We start from the raw sequence: 21,821 nt of genomic DNA, 5'->3' as shown, positions 1-21,821 counted from the left end.
CTTAAAACATAAATCTCAGACAGCCAGATGATTGATACTGTGCATATCATCGTTCCTTCAGCAGAGATGAAAAGTGGTCAGGATAAACAAACTCGGTTGAAAATGGAGTAGGCACATCCAGGAAACAGTATTATTTTACCTCATAACCCATTAGTTAAAATTTTATGGTTTGTGAGCACAGGACAGCCAGGAAGTCTGGACATATAAACTTGAGTGGTTTGATGATATGAACAGTGACCCCTTAAGAATTCTCCTATTGAAAAATGGATGGACGTTTACTTAACTGGCCTCCAAACCTTAATGATTTCTGTGGCTACCCTATTCCTCCACATGTAAAAGCCATGCTGTGACAACCATGATTGAAGAGAAAGCCACATCCTCTCATTACTCTTTAAGTGTCAGATGGCTGAGTGGTGATTGATTCTCTTCATTGGGTCAGTATGTCCTTTCTGGTATTTTGATGACCTATAAACTAATAGAGACATTATTTGTTCCCTCTCTATATACATTAAATAATAATGGGAAATGAACAGAACAACTTTAATTAGGAAGCTCATCTAGAAAATAGAATGAAGGAGAACACTGAGCAGTTACTTGTCCACAGTAATTATAGCATCCTGCTGAGCAAATGTTGGCAGTGGAAAATGTCCTTGGGGTAGTTCCTGTTTTGCTCTCTTGAGAAAGTTTGTCCATTTTCAACTCTGCTCCATTTTGCCAGTTATTTCTTATGACCACATTTGGAGTGCTTACAGGAAAACATGCTTTGCAGAGATCTGCATGGCCTGTGTAATCTTTTGTTACAAGGGAAGCTTCAAGGTCAAACAGCAACCTGCATTTCAGTAAAACTATATGTTTTATGGAAATAAACATTACTTCATAACTTAGTATTTTTGCATCATTTTTTTGTTTCTCTGGAAAACATACTTCCAAAGCTAATTGTTCCCAGCTACAGTTCCTATATTTGAAATCTGTGTACTGTTTTTTTTTTTTTGATCCCTGTGTTCAGCTTCACCCTTTCTTCAGCACCTTATTATGGGTAGTTTCCGTTTGTCCATTTGAAAAACTAGATATACTCATTTTGTGTTTGTTACTAGACAAGATTTCTAAGTCATAACCATTGTCCAGAACACTTGTGTGTGTGTTTACTTGCTGCCTACTACCCAATGCTCTAGTTGATGAGGTTTCTGAGAATACATCACTTCTATATAAATATGGTACATCATCTAAATCTTTCTAGTGAGGACTCTTAAATAAAACTTTGCATAATAGATTCTTGTTGTAGTAATTATTTTAAAAACAGCTGCCAGTCAAGCTGACTGTCTAGGCTGCAGCGTCTCTGCTTAGCTCAGGTGCCATGTTGCGTGGCCAAAGGCCACATGTGTGCCATAGCTAGAAATGGCCAGTCAGAAACACCAGCCTGGCTACCCATGAGCCGCCAGCATGGGAGATGGCTCTGCCAATCTTCCACCCTGTCTCTGCAAGGCTGGGCATTGACCAGACCATCCCGCCAACCATGTGGGCCTGGTAGAAAAATGAGACTCTAATGCTTAGATTATCCAAAGGCTTTATATATTTGGTAATGATCAATAACGAGATGTCCATACAATCAGAAGTGTGACCCAATACTCAACTTAGATATACCAACTACCTTTTACTGGCAGAGACACATGAACATCTGCCTCTGTGTTCGTCTGTCTTTCTCCTCTCACCCTTAGCTCCTCCTCTTCCTTCTCCTCCTCCTCCCTTTACTCCTCCTTTTCCTTTCCTTACTCCTCCCACTTTAGCTCCTCCTACAGATTCTTTTTTATTACTTTCTTTTCAAACAGTCTAGAAGTAAATAATTCAGAGACTTTAGAGAAATATTTCATTGTTGACATTGTTTCAATTAGAAAACTATTAGAAGGTTTCCTTTTAAAAGTACTTGATACTTTATAAAGCTCAAGAAAGAAACACGGACATATTCACTATGGCTCACAGGTTGGAGACTTTAGTACATGACCAATTATTCTTTTAACTTTAGTCTTGTAGTGAGACAGTATGTCATGGTAGGAGCATACCATGGCCAAACATTGCCCAGTTATATGCTAGTGAGTAAAGACAGCAAATAATCATACATACAGTATACTCTTCTTTACAGTCTAATCCCAGATATATAGAGAGCATCCCCCTCCCCACAACTTGGCCTCACCTCTTGAAGAGTCTATCATCTACTTATAGTGCCTCCCTGGGGACCAAGCTCAAACTGCCATTGTGTTTGAACAAGTTTTCATTGGTTCCTATATAGGGGCACAAGGAAGAGGACCAGGGGAGTTGGGATGAGTTTCTGATTTTATTTCTCTTTTACACATTATTTTTTATTTTTCTTTAAATTTTCCATACATATATACAATGTATCTTGTTTAAACAATATGCTAACACCCTCTCTACCTCCTGTTGTTTCTCAGCAAACTTCTCAAAATTTAAGCCTTCTTTCTTTTTTAAAAATTGGACATTTATTGACATTTCAGATGTTATATCCCTTTTCCCCATTTCCCCCACTCCAGAAGCCCCCTATCCCATCCCCCCTACTCCTGCTTCTATGAGGATGTGCCTCCTACCACTCCCACCTTTCTGCTTTCAAATTCCTCCTCACTGTAGCATCCAGCCTTCATGGGACCAAGGTTCTCCTCTCCCACCTATGACTGACAAGGCCATCCTCCCCTATATATACAGCTGGAGCCATGGGTCTCTCCCTATGTGTTCCCAGGCTGGTGGTTTAGACCCTGGGAGCTCTGGCTGGTTAGTATTGTTGCTTTCCTTATGGGGTCACAAACGCTTTCAGCCCCTTCAGTCTTCTCTATAACTCCTCCATTGGGAACCCCATGATCAGTTCATTGGTTTGCTGTGAGCATTCGTCTTTGTATATGTCAGGCTCTGGCAGACCTCTAAGGATACAGCTGTATCAGGCTCCTGTCAGCATGCATTTCCTGGCATCCACATCAGTGTCTCACTCAATGTCAATGGTCACAAGAGGAAAGTGACACTCTTTTAAGGTTAAAAAGATGACCTAATGATTAAGAGCATTGGCTGCTCTTTCAGAACACCAGTTTTTTGTTCTTAGCATGTACATCAGATAGCTTATAAATGTCTGGATCTCCAGCTCAGGTATTTCGACACCCTCTTCTGCCCTCTATGGACACCTATACATGTGTGCATGCACACAAAAATGTAGACAAATTAACATCAATAAAATTAAATCTTATGATCCTATTGAAGTTCAAATGTATGATAGTAATTTGGGGTTCTTCTTCAATGCCTGTAATTCATAGACATGGTCTTTTGTGTGTTTCAAAGTTCCTGAATTTTCTTTCATATGTTTATTATTTTTAAAAACATATTGTTTGATCAAGTAGTCCAATGCTTTTACTTTTTGAGTCTTGATATCCTTTTCTCTATTTGGTCCCTTCTGGTAAGATTTTCTCCTTAATTTTCTAATTGTGCTGCTGAGTTGTTCTGCTTATATTTCCTAAGCACTTCTATCTATTAAATTCAAGTTTTGAATCTCATCTTGTCTTCCTTGTTTCATCCAGCTCTATATTGTACTTTATTGGACTTTACTTAAGAGCTTATTCCTACATTTTGGTGTTTATTGAGTTGTTTGTGCCTTCTTAGATTTCTTGAATACTGTGATGGTATTTATGATTAGTTATTTTAAATTCTCTGTCTTGGAGTTCATCTAGGTAATATTCATGGGAGAACATTTCTATAAGACTAACAGTTTTAGGGATCATATCTTGTTTTTCATATTGTTCATGATTTGAGGACATTAACTAAACGTATGAACTTCTTTTATTAGTTGTTTGTTTGATATAATGCGGTAGCTTCCTTTAGGATCAACAGCTGCATAAGTTGCATAAATAGCACTAGATATGAGAGTGTGTAGATAAGGGGTGGGGTTGAAGCACTATGGAACTCACAAGGTTGGGCCACTTAGCTACCAAGTTAGGCCTGGTACTGCAGGGATAGAGGTGGTGGGGATGAGTGAGGTTCTTGGGGAACTCAGACTGGGCTGGTAGTAGATCTGTGTAAATAAAGCTAGTCCAGTAGGTGGACAAAGTATATAAGGTTCACCAGGCTAGGCTGATGTGCAAACTGAGTATCTTGGCAAACAAAGTTCTTAAAATTAAATCTTAAAAGCAAGCAAGAAAGAAAGGGTTAAGGAAAGAAAAGGAGAAAGGAAAGGAAAGGAAAGGAAAGGAAAGGAAAGGAAAGGAAAGGAAAGAAAAGGAAAGGAAAACAAGTGACTCCCAGTCAATAGGTAGCCATCAACTGTCAAAAGTGACTCAGTAAGGCATGGTGCATCTGTATCCCTTCCCCATGATGGCATTTTTAACTGTCTTGTTCAGATAACCACAGTTGCTGAGAGATGATAGGTGTCCCAACCATGACATGTCCAGAAGACAGCCTTTCACATCCTTCCTTCTAAGTTCCTCATTTCCAGACTCTTACATTCTTCCTGTCACTTCTTTCTGATCTCTGAGCCTTGAATTGGCATATATATATATATATATATATATATATATATATAGCCTCTATATACATGCCAATATCCAATACCCACTGCAATAAAAGCTTCTTTGGCCAAAAGTGAAAGCCTCACCAATCAGTAGTAAATAGTAAATAGTGCAATGATATAAATGAAAATATTTAGAATTTAGTTTGGCATTATGAACACTTAGCAAAATAACATCACTTTCTCCCTAGAGCATATGACTTGAGTCTTTACCAGGTTTATACCCTAAGACATGAATTCATGCCTGTGATGCAGACCTCAAGTTTACTTACAAAGCAGTTGATTACCCTATAATGGTCATGACACTATTGTACTATTGGGAACACCTTGTCAAATAGGTCATCATTGGATCATGCAAGTTCAGTGCTTTCGAAGACTATTATATTTTCTTTTTTCCACCTTACTGCATAACACATTCCAGTACTATAAAGGCTATGCAGTAGGAGAGAGCTTCCTCCACAGTTTGAGATTGATTTTTCTATGTCCTCCAAACAAAGTATGTGGCATCTTCAGTCTATCTATGGTGGGTAATTAAGTGCAATGACAAAATCCTGTGTTTATTTTTGTCACCCCTAACCCATCACTGACCAATGCCTGGAACTGATGTTTTCATTCAATAGCCATGTCTTATGGGAGCAACATTAGCCCCTTTATAGGGTCCCTTTGTTCAAATGCCTTTTAAAAATTGCATTTTAATTAAATTCTAATCTAGTATATTTTGACAAAATTTCTTCATAACCCCAACGCTACTCCCTCCTTTTCCTATCTCATAATCCAACACTCAGTTAAACCTCTGGCCTTCACTATTGATCTCCTCCTTTCAGTTGGTATATGTTTTAATAACCTCTTTTATAATTTTTACTTGGGTTTCAAGATCCTAGGTTTGCTTACAGCCTTTCCATACACTTTGTATATGTTGGCTCATCCCCATTTCCTCATTACACTGTTCTCCAAACCCTACTCCTTCAGTATTCCCACTCTCTTATTTTACCTATATTCTCTTACCCTTCTCCCATAAGGCATCCCCCCTCCAATGATCCCTTTAGAGATTCCTTGCTTACACATGCACTCAAATTAAACTCATAAAACAGAAGATTTGAAGGAAGGCTCTACATAGGAGAAAGAACTTGTGAGGTTTGATTTTCTCTGCTTGAGTGACATAGATATGCAAATATCTATGCAGTAATATATAAAATATCTGGTACATATGCCCAGTAGTTATATATGTGGGCCACGTAGTAATTATTTGTTATTGTTTTTTGAGGACTGTCTGGTCTGATTTCCAAATCATCAGCTTATGCTCCCATGAACAGTGTATCAACTCCATTTTTCCACATCCAGCATTTGCTTTTTGTATTCCTGATCATGGCCATTCTGACGTGTCTGAGATGGACTATTAAAGTACTTTTAAGAAGCATCTTCCTGATGGCTGGGGATGTGAACAACTTTTAAGTGCTTACTAGTGACTTATTTTTAGACTGTTGTGTTCAGTTTAATAGCTCATTTTTAAAATTGACTTATTTTATATTTTGTTTTATAAGGTTGGGTTTTTTTTTTTTTTTTTTGGAATTTTCTAGTCTCTAATCTTCTGTCAGATAATTAGCTGTCAAGTATTTTCTCCCATCCTGTGGATTGCCTCTTCACTCATATATAAGTTGTGGAGAAGAACAGGAGAGATGGTGAGATGGCTGGCAATGAAAATGAATAAAAGTCTCCAACTGATGGGGGTTAGAAGTGGGAGGGGGCATCTCTAGGACAAGACAGAGACCTGGGATAAGGAAAGTGCCCAAGAATCAATGGGGTGAACTTAGCTGTGACTCACTACATTGGGAACATGAAACCTGAAGAGGCCACCTCCTGTAGCTAGACAGGAATATCAGTGGAGTGATAGAGACACCAACTCACCCAAAAAACTTTCAATCCAAAATGTTTCTTGTCTACAAGTAATACAGTATAGAGGAGGAAGCAGAGACTGAGGGAATGGCCAACCTATAACTAGCCTAACTTCTAGGGACAAGCACCAGGGACAAGCACCAAACTATTAATGATATTCTGTTATGCTTGCAGACAGCAGCATGTTGCCCTCTGAGAAGGTCAACTCAGAACCTGACTTTGAGGGATATAGACACCCACAACCAAACAATGGATGGAGCTTGGGGTCTCTTGTGGAAGAATAAGAGAAAAAATTTTGGACCCCTAAGGGGATAGGAACTACACAGGAAGACCAACAGAGTCAACTAACCTGGACCCTTGGGGTTCTCAAAGTCTGAACCATCAACCAAAGAATATAAATGGGCTGGACCTAGGCCTCCCTGCTTATATTTAGCAGATGTACAGCTTGGCCTTCTTGTGGGTCCTGAACAACTGGAACAGGAGCTATTCCAAAAGCTCTTGCCTATATATAAGATATGTTCTCCCAGCCGAACTGCCTTGTCTGGCCTCAATGGGAGAGGAAGTCTAGCTTGGCAGAAACTTTAAGTGCTAGGGTATTGTGGGCCTTCCCAGAGGCCCCCACCTGCTCAGAGGAGAAGGGGGGAGGGATGGAGGAATGACTATGAGAAGAGTGACTGGGAGGGGGCAGTGAGCAGGATGTAAAGTGAGTAAGTAAAAAAATTAAATAAAATAAAACAAAAGTTTCCTTTGCTATAAGAAGCATTTTGGTTTTATTTACCTCATTGGTCTCTTGTTGGTTTTATTTCCTGTGCTATCTCGAGTCCTCTTAAAAATATGTTCCAGCATCTATTAGTGGAACAGTAATCCATACTTTTTCCTATAGCAGTTTCAATATAACAGCTTTATTTAAAAGAGCTTTGTACAGGGTGAGAGATAAGGTTCTAGATTTGTTTGGCTGCAAGTAGTCATCCAGTTTTCTATAGTGCCACTTGTTTCTGATGCTGTTGAAATTCTTTTTAAAAATTATTTTACAATGTGTATTTTAATAATTTTTGTGAAAAATCTAGTTGCTGTCATTGCATAGACTTATAGCTGTGTGTTTGTTTATGTGCCAATACTATGTTGTTTCTGTAACTATGGCATGTAGTATAAGTTGAGATCATGTATGGAAATATCATCCTGGTACTTATTTTGTCCAGGATTGCATAGGCTACCCTTGGAACTTTTTAAGACTATTTGTTGCTTTTTTCCTTTGTTTCTTTTGGAAATGAGTTTTTATTATGTAATCCAGACTCTCCTAGAATTTGTGATCATCCTGCTTCAGCTTACCTAGTTTGGGAAATTACAAGAATGAGTCTTCCAGTCTTGTTTGCAAGATGTATTTCAATTATTTTCAGAGATTTAAGCAAATGGTTATAATTCCAACACAGCCATGCTCTACAAGAATAATTACATCATTGGGTCAGGCTGGAGGTATGCCTCACTGGTTAAGAAGACTATTTTTTTTTCTCCTTCTATGGTATCAAACTTTGTTTCCCAGCACCAACATAGGTGATCAAATAATCTGTGATGTCAGTTCCATGTGATCCAGGGTCCTCTTTTGGGCTCCATGAGTACCAGGCACACATGCAATGCATGGGCATGTTTGTAACTAAAATACCAGAACTCATAAAAAAAAGTACCAAGAAGTTTGTGAAAAATAGGTAGTGGTTGAAATTATTGGCTTTAAATTGCCTTAAATATATCACATTATATTAGCACTGGAGAGAAAATTTGATAGAGCAACAAAGTAGGCTTTAGATTTAAAGGCCTAAAAAGCACTATCAGTATTTATACAGAAGGATGTTATTAAACATTCTATGAGATCATAGATCAAACATCATTCCATGAGATCTTACATAGTAAAACCCCAGATGTCTCTGTGTTTAAATCTTTTTCTAAATATATCAGGTCAATAGTAAATCTCAGAAAACAATAATTAATAACATTATATCCATGATGTCATAAATATTGGTGATTATCAATTGGATTTTATTCTGTTAAACAGTGAGAGTAAAAGGAGATATTGAACTGATGCTTGGAGTTAATTTTTCAGTCAGTAGAGGTTAGATTTTTCTGGCTGTATGCAGTGCAGATACTGGGTAACTTTGCTGACTCCAACAATTGAATGTAAGAAAAATATTTCTATCATTGTGCCTTTCATATACTTGAAGTCCTCCTTTTAAAGGCTCAAATTTTCAAGGAAAATTAATGTGATTTTCTTATTAGACAAAGGCATGTACTTTTGCATAAATTAACCATGGATCTCTGTGGGAAGTGGGCATTGTCACAAACCTTGTACTGAAGAGCTTCTGTGAGAAGCAGAATTGTTGAGAACCAAACATAGGATGATTTTGATGTTTCTTAGCCATCTGATGAAAGGGAGGCTCATATTTAATTCTGAGAGTTCAGATTCCTTCCAATAATGTTTACAAGTGGAAACAGAAAAAGCTTATTAAACAGTTTCAGTAAAAGCATATGCATTTATAGAAAATCATTGGTAGAACTTAACAGTTTTGTAGTTTTGTTCATATTTTAGTCACAAATAAGAATACCACATTTAATTTATTTAGTTTACATATTACATTCTTCCGGTACTTGATAATAAATGGTAGTAAATAAAGATATAAAAATTCATAAATGTTGTTATATTTATATTTAATCAGGGAAGAATTTATTTTAATGAACAAAATAGAAACACTAAAATAGAGATTCCATTTTGACACAATTTCTTATTTCACAAGACAGAGTGAAAAATGTTCTCAGCTGGTACCTGCAGAAGCTGGTTATAACATTTAGAATGTCACTTAAGAAATGAGAAATTTCCATTTATATAAAATCTTTATAACCTGCTGAAGAAGCTTGGAAATGTCAATTTCATACAGTACATCTGGGAATATTATGTCTAGGGCATAACAGAAGGCCTGTCACATAGCCATTATAACTGATCTGTGTAAACAGTGACTTAAACTTTCAGGAGACATATTGCCTGTTAAGGCAGGAGTTGCTTGGGTAGATGGGAAGAGTCACAGGACCAAGGATACCTTGGGTGGGCTAAAGTCTCTGAGTAGGTATTTCCTGAGGGAATGATGACATAAGATTTCAAGTAAAATGACTTTTAAAAATAGATAAAATGGCACAGGAAGTGCAAACATAATGTCTTTTCTTTTAATTTGCTCCAAAATGTATTATCAAATCTTTAATTCCCTACTACTCATACGAAATGAGCACCTTCATCTCTTTTCTTCAGGAATTTAACTTGTAATGAAATAGAATTATTTGGTGCAAAACATAGCATGTCAAAGGGATACACCTTCATGCCAAAACTTGAAACCAAGAAGCACATTGTCCTCCTGGCGGGCAGACCCTACCTATTCTAAAAGTCATTTTGCTGAGCCATCCTTTGTTCTTCCAAATATAGTTTGATTAAAGGAGAATATAGTGCATCAAATAAAATGCTATTATTAGCTTTAGGGAAAAAAACAGAAAATAATGGAGAAAGAAACTTAGAGAGAACTGTTATTGGATACTGTGCTGTCTCTTGGTGGTAATATGTTGCTCTTGTCATGTAAGAGACAGTGAGATAGGAGCCTAGGGACAGACAGACCGAATCTGGTAAGGACACTCACTTATTTCTGGTTATTATATGTGATATATAACTATGTCTGGTGATGGATATGTCAGATAACATTTGTTGTTGTAGTACATCTGTCAAAAAGGAAAGGATTGAGCCAGGGATATCTCAGTGTGGCTTCAGTGTTAATAATCTTCTCTTGGATTTAATTGGGAATTCTTTCAACTATGACAATTATTTTAGTTAAGGAGAAAAGGAGTGAGTGCTTCATTCATTTTTGTGTTTAAAATACACACATGGAAATACATAAGAAACACATTTCTTGGAGTTGACATTGAGGTCACACAGTATTTGAATAATTTTTGTGCAGTTTTAGGGATAAGACTCAGAGCCTTTTATATTCTAGAAAATCATGAGTTATATCTCAAAGCTTTTTTACTAAAGTACTTTTAGACAGGAATTTTCAAAGTCCCCAGGCTGGCCTCAAATACTTGATTTGCTGGCATCAATTTTTCAAATAGGTGAGAAAGTAGATTTTGTACACTTTTATTATATAGCTTGAAATTCTGACATTTAAAGCATTTTATTGGCTCATTAAATATATATTTAATTATAATTTATATAGAAAATAAAATGTATATTTAATTTACATTGTACATATGTATAATTTTTCTTGATCCTCTGCTACATTAGAGCATTGAATACATTGTTTTTTGAAGATATGTGGCTGTTAAAGAGAAAAATAGTTCCTTTGCTGAAATAGCTATTGAAGTTTTCCTCCCAAATATAGCTAAAGTTTCAAAATAGTGAAACTACTGTTATACTCCAAAGAAAAGCTTTGTCTATCTCTTAAGTGAAATAGCTTGTAGAGATTAAGGAGCCTCTTCAGCATCTCAATGAGCAAACAATAGCTAAATTACTGATATGAGATTCTGGGATCTCTTTGGCTCCAAATACCCTCACCACACATGTCTACTGAAATGGGACCTTCTTTATAGCAAGGGTAGAACTTCTTAGCATGGAATGTTCAGCATTTGACACAAGCAAACATGACAGAATGTGACCCTTAGTTAGTACTTACAAAATTATCAGAAGACCTAGTACAGAGACAAAATCAGGATTTTATTCTAAAATTAATTAAAATAAAATAACACAATGTCCAGATTTACATAGAGATGTTCATACTTTGAGGCTTGGTTAATTTGCATATTGTAATTTGAATAGTTAGTAGAAGGACTTACATCACTTTGGTAGATAGCATTACAACTGTGAGAGTTAGACATGTATTAATCTTTATCCTACGTAGGTTCTTTACCTAAATTTTCCTTTATTTACATTTAAGAATTAGTGCTTATTTCAGGATTTGAAGACTTAACTAATTTCTCTCTGAATTTTGAAATTCAGTATTATGTTACTCTTATTTTGATGTTCACAAAGTATACCTAATAGCAGATTGCTTGTATATTACACACACACAAACACACACACACACACACACATACACACATACACACACATATATTATATGTTGCACACACATATTTACTTTGTTGGTTTTAGTAAACACTTGTAATATGTCAGGGCCATTATTCTGGTGATACAAAGACAGTTTCATAAGTTTTTACAATATAGAAATAATTGAAGTATTCTGTGACTAAGATCTCTATACTAACATCAGAAATTAGATTTTTATTGTATTTTTTTCTTTTCTTAAACATAGATTCTTTTCTTATATAATATATACTGATTGCAGTTTTTCTTCCCTCAACTCCTACCAGTTTTTTTCTCACGTTCTTTTCCCTCCAGATCCATTCCTTTTTTGTGTCTCATTAGAATCAAATAGGCACCTAGGAGATAACAACCAAACATGACAAAAATATAATAAGATGAAGGGAAAATTAACATTATAAAATTATCAAAAAGTTATACATTGTAACCCAGCAGGAGGAAAAGAGTCTTTTGCCAAGAAGGCACAAGAGTCAGAGACCCACTTGTTCTCATATTCAAGAGTCCCATAAAAATTCTAAGCTAATATCTATAATATATATGCAGTTGACCAATTGCAGACCCCTGTAGGCCCTGTGCTAGCTGCTTCAGTCTATGATATAATATGTTTCTTCCTTACTTGATGCAGTGGTCCTTATTCTTATGGTGTCATCTATCTCCAATAAAGAATGGCTTTAAAAATCTTTCGGTCTCCTCTTCTGTCAAGGAACTCAGAGAAGTAAGGATTTGATGGATCCCTCCAATTTAGAGTCTCAGCCGCATGATGAGTCTTTGTTTCTATTTGATGAAGGAGGAAGCTTTTAGATGACTAGGTACTGATTCACAAGAAATGTAGAATATCATGGGGGAATCTCTGTCTTTCTGTCTCTCTCTCTGTCTCTCTGTCACGTGCTCTCTCTCTCCCCTTTTTAAAAGACAACTAGTGTTTGATATTATGGTAGATGTCTGAGCTATCTACTCTGGTACTTGATTACACAAACAGTGTCAGGTATGAGTTCATTCTTGTGGAATTAGCCTTATGTGAAATAAGGTATTGAGTGGCTACCACCACAAGTTCAGTGTCTCCTATGTCCTAGTGTGTTTTACAGGCAGGGAAGATTATTGATCAAAGGTTTTGAGGCTAGGTTAGTGTCCATGTTTCTCTTTAAGTAGCCTGCAGAGCACCTTCCCACCCTAAAGAGACTAGACCGTAGGGATGGGGACATTATGTAGGGCACCAGAATGATTTTCCATGTTTAATAAATTATGTGTAATTGGGCTCTGCTGTTAGTTTGCTGAGAGCAATCTTTTGTCTTAGAAACAGCCAGGGTTGTTTGGGGGATTTCCATGGAATACCTTTGGCCAAAAACTCAATGGACTGTAACCTAATTTTAGCATTTGAAGATTCACCTGGTTACAAGAGAAGGCAAATCAAGATTCTGTGTTCCTCATTACTAGGAGTCCTCATTAGGGTCACATTCATACAATCCAGGAAGTTTCCATTGCACTAGTTTTCCACATTACCCTCCAATCCCCAGCCACATTTCCAGCTGTCTCTCCCCACACTCTTACCATTCACCTTATTTACCTCCTACTTGATTTGTCTTCTTTTGTCCCCACTTACTCCCAATCTTCCCATAAAACCTAATCTATTTGGCCCTCCCAAGAAGATACCTCTATCCCTCCTAGTCCTCTCTTGTTAACCTAAGCTCTATGATTCTATGGATTGTAGCTTAGTTATCATTTACTTAACAGCTAAAATCCTCTTATAAGTGAATATATACTATATCTATCTTTCTGTGTGGGCTACCTCACCCAGGTTGAATTTTTCTAGTTCCATCCATTTACATGCAAATTTCACATTCTCATTTTAAAGACAGTTCAGTTATACACCATTGTGTAAATGTATTGCATTTTCTTTAGCCAATCACCTGTTGAGAATCATCTAGGTTATTTCCATTTCTGGCTATTATGAATATATTCAGAATGAACATGGTTGAGGATATGTCCTTGTGGTAATATGTAACATCCTTTGGGTATATGCTCAAGAGTGTTTTTGCCGAGTCTTGATGTAGATTGATTTTTATCTTTCTGAGAAACCATCATATTGATTTCCATAGTGGCTGTCTAAGTTTTCACTCTTATCAGCAATGAAGGAACATTCTTCTTGCTCTACATCCTTTTCAGCATGAGCTGTCATTTATGTTATTGATCTTAGACATTCTGACAAATGGAATTTCAAAATAGCTTTGATTTTCATTTCCCTGATGGCTAAGATGGTTAAGGATGTTGAAACTTTGAATGTTTCTCTCACCCATCTGAGATTCTATTCATAATTTTGTTTAGATCTGTTTTCCATTTTATCTTGAATTATTTGTTTTTTGATATCAGTTTCTTAAATTATTTACATATTTTGGATATTGCTCCTCCATTGGATATGGAATTGGTAAAAATATTTTACCATTGTGTAGACTGTTGCTTTGTCTGACTGATGGAGTCATTTGCCTTACAGAGCTCTTAGGTTTCATGAGATCCAATTACTAATTGTTGATCTTAGTTCCTGTGCTTCCCACATCAAGCAGTGTTCTGTTTAGAAAGTCATCTCCTGTGTCATTGTGTTCAAGGCCATTACTCAGTTTTTTTCTATCAGTTTCATTATATCCAGTTTTATGTTGAGATTATTAATCTGCTTGGACTTGAGTTTTGTGCAATATGATAAATATGAATCCATTTGCATTTTTCTACATTCAGGCATGCACTTAGAGCAGCACCATTTGTTGAAAATGTTTTCTTTTTTTCCATTGTATAATTTTGTCTTCTTGTTCAAAAACAAGATATTTATAGGTCAGTGGATTTGTATCTGGGCCTTTGATTCAATTCCATTGACCAATATATTGTTTTTTATTCTAATACTATGAAGCTTTTATTTCTATACCTCTGTAATACAACTTGAAATAAGGATGGTGACACCTCTGGAAGTTTTTTTATTGTTCAAGATTGTTCTAGCTATCCTGAGGTTTTTGTTTTTCTATCATGCGAAGTTGTGAATTGCCCTTTCAAAGTCCGTGAATAATTTTGTAGGATATATGGTGGGGATTATATTAAATCTATAGATTGTTTTTGGTAGGACGGATATTTTAACTATGGTAATCCTATTGACCCATGAGCATAGGAGATCTTTTTAGCTTCTAATATCTTCTTCAAGAGCTTTCTTAAAGGATTTGACATTTTTATCATACAAATCTTTCACTTGCTTGGTTGGAGTTACCCCAAGATATTTTATAATCATTTGAAGCTGTTGTGAAAGATGTTATTTACATGTTTTCTTTTTAAGTTTGTTGTTGTCACTTGTATATAGAATGGTTACTGATTTTTTTGTTTGTTTGTTTTAGTTAATCTTGTATACAGCTACTTTGCTGAAAGTATTTATCAGCTGAGGTAGTACCCTCTTAGAATTTTTAGGGTCACTTATGTATTCTATCATATCATCTACAAATAGATATTTTATTTCTTCCTTTCTACTTTGTATATCATAATCTCCTTCAATTTTCTGATTGAAAACTGAAAATTTAGGTAAAGTTTCAAGTACTGTATGTAATAAATATGAAGAGAGTGGATAAGGTTGTCTTGTTTCTGATTTTAGTGGAATTGCTTTGAGTTTTTTCCATTTTATTTAATATTGGCTGTGGGCTTTCTGTAAATTACTTTTTATTATGTTTAGGTATATCCCTGTATTACTAACATCTCCAGGAGTTTTATCATGAAGGTGTGTTGAATTTTGTCAAAGACGTCTTTTGCGTCTAATGAGATGATCATGCAGGATTTTTCTTCCAGTTTGTTCATATGGTGGGTTAAACTGATTTTCATAAACTGAGCCATCCTTGCATTTCCAGGAGGAAATCTAGATGGTCGTGGTGAATGATCTTTATTATGTGGCCTTAGATTCAGTTTGTAAATATTTTATTGAATATTTTTGCATGTATACTTATAAGGGAAAATGGTCTGTAATTTTCTTTCTTTCTTGAATCTTTCTATGGTTTGGGTATCAGGATAAATGTAGCTTTATAAAATGAATTGGGCAATGTTCTGAAAGATTGGCAGAATTCTGAACTATAATCATCTAGTCTAGGCCTCTTTGGTTTTGTTTGGAGGCTTTTAATGACTGCTTCTATTTTTTAGCTACAGATTGATTTAAATTGTTTATCTGATCATCAGATCTTGATTTAACTTTTATAAGTTGTACCTATTGAGGAAATTAATCATTTCTTTTAGATTTTCCAATTTGGTAGTGTATAGGCTTTTAAAGCATGTTCTTTGCACAGTTTGGGTTTCTTTGGTTTCTGTTGTTTTGTCTGTCATTTGCTTTCTGATTTTTTGTTAATTTAGATATTATGTCTCTCTACCTATTAGTTGGTGTGGCTAAGGGTTCGCCTAACTTAGTGATCTTTTCAAAGAACCAACTCTTTATTTCATTGATTCTTTGTATTGTTCTCTTTGTTTATATTTTATTTGTTTATTGATTTCAGTACTCAGTTTGATTATTTCTTGCAATATACTCCTCTTAAAAGTTCTTATTTTCGTTATATCTACAGTTTCCATGTTTGCTGTTAGGCTGCTAGTATTTTTTTTTTTTTTAATGTAGGTACTTACTGCTATACCCTTTCCTTTTAGTACCACCTTCATTGATGCCTATAAATTAGGCTATGTTGTACATTTGTTTTAATTACATTTGAGAATCTTTAATTTCTTTCTGTCTTGATTTATCATTCATTTCGTAGATATTTGTTTATTTTCTATAAATTTGTAAACTTTCTGTTTCCCTGTTGTTTTAAATATCCTGTTTTAATCCATGACGGTTTGCTAGAATGCAGTGGGTTATTACAATTTTCTTCTATTTGTTGAGACTTGCTCTGTGTCTGAGTATGAGGTAAATTTTAGAGAAAACTCTTTAAGGTATAGAGTAGAAGGTATATATTCTTTTGTGTTTGTGTAAAATGTTCTGTAAATATTGTTAGCGCCATTTGGTTTATAGCATTTGTTAGCTCCAGCACTTCTTGGTTTATTTTTTGTCTGAATGGCGTTTTCATTGGCAAGAGTGGGGAATTGAAGTCTCCCACTATCAGTGTGTCAGGGTCAATGAGTGATTTAAGCTGTAGTAGTGTTCCTTTTACAAGTGTGGGTGACCTTGTATTTAGGGTATAAATGTTAAGAATTAAACTGTCATCTTGGTAAAGTTTTCCATCTATGAGTATGAAGTTTCCTTCTCTATTTCACTTAATTAATTAATTTTCGTTTGAAGATATTTTGTTATATATTAAGAAGGCTACAACAGCTTGCATCATTCCATTTGCTTGGAATATCTTTTTCAACCTCTTTCACACTGAGTTATTGTTTATCCTTGATGTGTTTGTGGATGCAGCTGAAAAATGAATACTATGTTCACATCTATTCTATTATTCTGTGTATGCTCATTAGAGAATTGAGATATCGAGGAATATCAATTACCAATGATGGATATTCTTGTTAATTTATTGTTGTTAGTTTTGGTTGTGGTGTGTGTATGTGTGTATTGTGTGTTTCTTCTTTTGTTTGTCTGGCATGAGATTATTTATTTCTTGTCTTTTCATATGAGAAGGTAACCACTTTAGTTTGGAGTTTTGCCTCTAGTGTTTTCTTTAGTGCTAGATATTTAGATAGATATGTGTAAATTTGACTTTATTATTGATTTTCCATCTATGGTGATTAAAAGTTTTGCTGGGTATAGTAATATAGGCGGGCATCTTAGATTTGTTTGACTTCTTAGCGTCTGCAGAACATCTCTCTAGGCTCTTCTGATTTTCAGAGTCTCCAATGAGAAGTCAGGTGTAATTCTAATAGTTCTGCATTTCTGTGCTACTTGTTTTTTTCCCTTGCAGCTTTTAATATTTTTTCTTTGTTCTATATGGTTAATGGTTTGATTATTATGAGCTGAGGGGATTTCCTTTTTGGGTTCAATCTATTTGGTATTTTTATAGCTTCTTGTACCTTTATAGAGATCTCCCTCTTTACGTTAGAAAAATTTTCTTCTATGATTTTGGGAAAACATTTCCTGAGCTTTCGAGCCAGGTTTCCTTTTTCCTCCATTCTTATTTTACATGTCTTTGGTCTATTCATAGTATTCCAGATTTCCTAGATGTTTTGTGTTGGGAATTTTTTATATTTTCTTTGACCAATATACTGATTTTGTTTATTGTATCTTCTCTTCTTGAGACTATCTCTTTCATCCCTTGCATTTTGCTCATGAATCTTGACTCTGTAGTTCCTGTTCAAGTTCTTCTATTTTGCATTTTTCAAATTCACTTACTTTAGGTTTTCTTTACTGATTCTATTTCCAATTTAAGGTTTTGAACAGTTTTATTTATATCTTTACATTGTTTGTTTCTGTTTTCCTTGATTTATTTAAAGTATTTATTAATTTCCTCTTTTAAAATCCATAAAAGCTATTTTGAGGTATTTTTCTTGTGCCCCTGATATGTTTTAATATTTAAATTTTGCTGTGGTAGGACCGCCTCTAGGTATCTCAAAAACCACTAGCCTGTCTTTTTATTTCAGGGCCTATTTTTAAAAGTATCAATAGTTCCTTGAATTTGATTAGTTCTAACCATCCAAGAATTTGTGTGAAGCCATCAACAGACATATGACATATGAAATGTCAGCATTCATATTTCCAAAGAAAAGTTACTCTAACTCAGCAATCATTATCTTCAAATAACTCATCAGTTAAGTGTGGGGCCTTAGAAGTTCTTCCTTCTTCCTTTCTGAAATGGAGTAATTTTATTGGACAGGTCTTATACAACCAAAAACAGGTACTCTGAGTTGATGTGTAATTTGGTTATATCATGTATAGAAGACAGCAATTAATAGCCCTCTTCTACAGCTTTGACTCTTAAATTATTTCTACCCACATCCCTAGGACATTCTCTGAGCCTTTAGTTGTTGGATTCATTGATCCAACAACTAAATTGTTACAATTTATTTATTAATATTGTAATATTAATAAATTATATAATATTGTAATAATATTACAATTATTATGTTTCAATAATTGAAACATTTATTGTCGAGCATTTATAGTAACTAAGTTTAAATTATAACTAGTCTCTGCATTACAATGGGAAAAGAAGCTTCTTGGCCTAAGGTTATGAGAAGCTAACTTAATAACATGAGAATTTAGTAAAATGGTAAGACTAGCTTTTTCCTTATAGCCTATGGTACTATTGTGTCCCTAGTCTTGGGCTTTTTATAAGAATTATAGTACCAGACAGCAAATACCTCCTGTGGAGCAGACCTAAAACAAACCCAATCTGGCTACTTTGATAACAGTCCACACATATTGCATCAGCACATGCAACATTCTTTGCAGGTCAAGATTGTTGTATGCAAGGAGAAAAAAAATATGCTGGAACCAGTGCTGAGTTAGATCATATCTTAGTTAATATTCTATTGCTGTGTAGAGACACCATGACCATGGCAACTCTTATAAAGGAAATAATTGAATTGAGACTTTATTACAGTTTCAGAGGTTATGTTTGTTGTCATCACGGTGAAGAGCATGATACCAGGTAGGTAGACATGGTAATAGAGAATTAGAGAGTTCTACAAGCAGATCTGCAGAGAGCAGAGGAAAGAGAAACGCTGGGTGACTTGGTTCCTTAAAACCTCAAAGTTCATTCCAGGGAACACTTTCTCCAACAAAGCTACACCTACTCAAACAAGGCCACATCTACTAATTTATATCAAGAAGCCATACTTCCTAATGGCCATGTATTCAAATATGGGGCCTTTATTATTCAAATTATCATAGACCATATATGTATTTTCTCCTCCAGCTGCTTGTATAGCATGTTTCAGCACTAAGGAAGCTAGGTAGAAGGAAAAGAGATTTTGCCTCAGTTAGAGATTGAGTTTTTTTTTTATGTTCTACAACTGAAGTGTTTAGTATTTTTAGCATAGGGTCTTATAATAGCCTGTGTTGTCTGGGGTACCTCAGGAGTCCCATTGATCTCCAATTAACTTACTGGTAGGTATTCACTGCCTAGATTTTGTATTTTCATGAAATAACTCATGTCTTCTTGGAGCAACAGTCTACCTATACATAGTATCTCTGATCCCACTCATGTGCATGTTCGTTCCTATGTGTGTTTCTGTGTTTCTGTGTTTCTGTGTGTGGTGTGTGTGTGTGTGTGTGTAAAATTAACTTAAAATCTGGTAAATATATATATATATATATATATATATATATATATATATATATATATATATATACTTTTGTGTTTGTTTTAGTGGCCCATATACTAATATTTGATAGATACAGAGATTAGCATGGCCCCTGCACAAATTTTACTAATTTGATAAATAAACAACTATTAATTTTTACATTAAAGAATAAGTATTCTTGTTTGGGGAATACATGTTTAGATACATAAAAGTTGAAATATATATTAGCGCTTAAATTATAAAGGTCCTTTGTCACAAATTTAGCCATCTGATGATTAAAATTAAATCAATGTCTTCTAAGGGAACATAGTTTGCATAAATTAATAAGGCATATAGATTTTAACAAGATGTTTAAGTACCATGTTAGAAGCTATGCTTATCATATGTTTTATGTTCAGAATGACAAAAATATTAATAAATAAAAATTAACCAACAGAAAGATAAACGTGACTGTAACCAGTCTCAGGAGTCCTAGAGGGGTGGGGTTGCTACTGAAGGAGAATAGTGACCGGAATCTACAATAATCCAGGTGTTGGGCAGATGCTTTATAAGATGATCCTTAGCAGTTAACATGTGAGAAAGGGGGGATGCAAACTAAGTACCATATTTCTGTAATTAGTTTACTGTTTTGTATATGGAATGGACAATCTTAAAATAACAGAATTGACCTTTTATATTCTTTAAAAATTTCAAGTTTGAAGTAGTCATACTTTTGTGGAACAATTATTATATATTTGTGCTGGGTGTGCTTTTCTATTCATTATCTATGAATTTATCTTTCTACATACCCTTTATAAAGAATTTGTATGTTTCTAAAAGATAAAAATGTGTCTACTTGTGAATCAAATTTGTTGCTGGCTATGTGGAGAGAAAATGAGATTCTTGACCTAACACCAACTGCTAGGAAAATATAACCCATTTACAGTGTCTTTTATGTCCAGAAAGTGATAGGACCTGTCATTTTGTTTCCCATCCTTGATAGAAATGGCAGTCTTGGTCATTGCAGCACCTGCTATATCCCTGGGGGCTGATTTTCAGTCCTTACATACCCTGTTGCTTTGACATTGATCTCAAATTTATGACCTGGTTATCTGTTCTACTCCAGACAGAAGTGCCACACTTTATTTCCTACATTAATTGTTTATTTCTTTTTCATGGACTATAACTTTTTCCTTAAAAACAAATGCAGCAGCAGGTACCGATCACCAGCTTTTATAACTCCGGATTATAAATACCTTTCACAAATTTTTATTTGTCCATTGTAACATTTTTTTTTCTATTTCCGTCACCTTTCTGACACTGTGTAACAACAGCCATGATAGTCATCCTTAAGGAGGAAACCTTGGCTCTTTTTTCAGACATTTTTATGCATGAACACTTATCATGATGTTTCTGGTGCAGCAGTTATAACATGTAATACTGTTCACCTCATGGATGCCCACAGAGGAGCAAGAAAGAACAGAAGACTGAGAAAGAGACTAGGAGAGGAGAAGGGTTCAGGGTCATAATGTAACATCAGTAATAAATATTTCTCAATAAGGCCTAATCTTGTATAATTTTTATCATATTAACATTGCTACCAGTTCAGAGTCACATCTTTAGCATATGAACCACTAGTGAATATTAAGTCAGCTTACAATAGAAAGAGATTTATTTTACTTTGCGATTTCAAGTTGCAGTCTATCATATCAAGATCTCTTGCACAATTCAGTATTTCCTGCCTAGGGAATGGCACTGATCACAGCGGACTGGGTCTTCTCACATCAATTAACTTTAGACAGTCCTTCACAGGCATGATCACAGACCAAACCAATAAGAACAATCTTTTATTGAAACTCTTCAGTACTGATTGGTAGGTTATATCAATTTTATGATTAAAGATCAACAGCACATAAGCTCTATTTCAAAAAAATTTTTAAAAAGTCAATTGTTTTAAAAAAACCATATTGGCACATGGCATAAAAATTCATTATTAGTGTTCATAGCTGCTTATGTCACTTTTTCCCTATCTTAGTAATAATG

General features: G+C 35.1%; 1 non-coding gene across 1 annotated transcript; it reads left to right on the top strand.

Annotated features, from left to right (window-relative positions):
* Positions 1-19,852: 19,852 nt before the first annotated feature.
* On the top strand, positions 19,853-19,956 carry LOC117716705 (U6 spliceosomal RNA). The gene has a single exon (XR_004607801.1). It is a non-coding gene; the product is annotated as a U6 spliceosomal RNA (small nuclear RNA).
* Positions 19,957-21,821: the final 1,865 nt, after the last annotated feature.

Source organism: Arvicanthis niloticus, chromosome 10, assembly GCF_011762505.2.
Source record: "Arvicanthis niloticus isolate mArvNil1 chromosome 10, mArvNil1.pat.X, whole genome shotgun sequence".
NCBI classification, from domain to species: domain Eukaryota; kingdom Metazoa; phylum Chordata; class Mammalia; order Rodentia; family Muridae; genus Arvicanthis; species Arvicanthis niloticus.
This window is presented reverse-complemented; position numbering and strand designations above follow the sequence as displayed.